General features: G+C 56.0%; 1 protein-coding gene across 1 annotated transcript in view; it reads right to left on the reverse strand.

The window, feature by feature from the left end:
- Positions 1-752, reverse strand: part of SLC39A3 (solute carrier family 39 member 3) — a 5,798-nt gene extending 5,046 nt beyond the window's left edge. Inside the window, exon 1 of the mRNA XM_009645563.2 lies at positions 591-752. The gene's annotated coding sequence lies outside the window, so the exon portion shown is untranslated. The remainder of the gene's footprint in view (positions 1-590) is intronic.
- Positions 753-766: the final 14 nt, after the last annotated feature.

Raw genomic sequence — 766 nt, forward strand, 5'->3', positions numbered from 1 at the left:
CCCCCACCCCCCCGGCTGCCGAGCAGGCTCCCTCTCCCAGAGCCGCTGACTCCAGAACTGCCAACGCTCGTCAGCACGGTGCTGACACAGCTAACGAGTCACGCCGCCTTTGTAAGGCACGCGCTGCAGTTTCAGTGTCAACAGAACAACAAGGATTTCGCCTCGCAAGGTGACAGCGTGCTGTCACACCAAGCCTCTCAGCTGAACCTTCTCAGAAAACAACGTTAGCAACAACGCCTTGGGATCGCGGATCACGAGAGCTTGTGACTGCAGCTGCCGGGTGCGAAGGCACCACCCACGCCTGCTGCATTAGCAGGCAGGCAGCTCCCAGGACAGAGGAGAGGAGAAAAAAGCTCCTTTTCCAGAATTCACACCTCTTCTGGAGCATGCCCGGCTTCCACTCAGAAATTCAGAAATCCCCTAACCTAATTTTTTTTACCCCTGTTCTTTTTTTTAACCCAGCAAGAGCCCCCGACGAAGCATAAAGCCTCACACTGCCAACAGCAGGTGGAGCAGCCGCCCTTCAGTGGCCCCTGACCCGGGGCAGAAAGCAGCTTAGCCAAAACCCAAGCAGTAAGTACAAGAAATACCTCGTGTTTCTCCTCGCCTGCTCTTCCCGACAGCCCGGCCTCCGGGAGCCAGTGCCGCCAGCCTCTGGGTTATCTCATCAGCCTGAAAACTTCTGTAACAAAGAATTCGCTCAGGACAGGCACCGCTTGGCGTAGTGGCTGTTAGATAAAGCAGACGGCCCTCTGTAGAAGGAAAA

Source organism: Egretta garzetta, unplaced genomic scaffold (assembly GCF_000687185.1).
Source record: "Egretta garzetta isolate BGI_Z169 unplaced genomic scaffold, ASM68718v1 scaffold968, whole genome shotgun sequence".
In the NCBI taxonomy this organism is placed as follows: domain Eukaryota; kingdom Metazoa; phylum Chordata; class Aves; order Pelecaniformes; family Ardeidae; genus Egretta; species Egretta garzetta.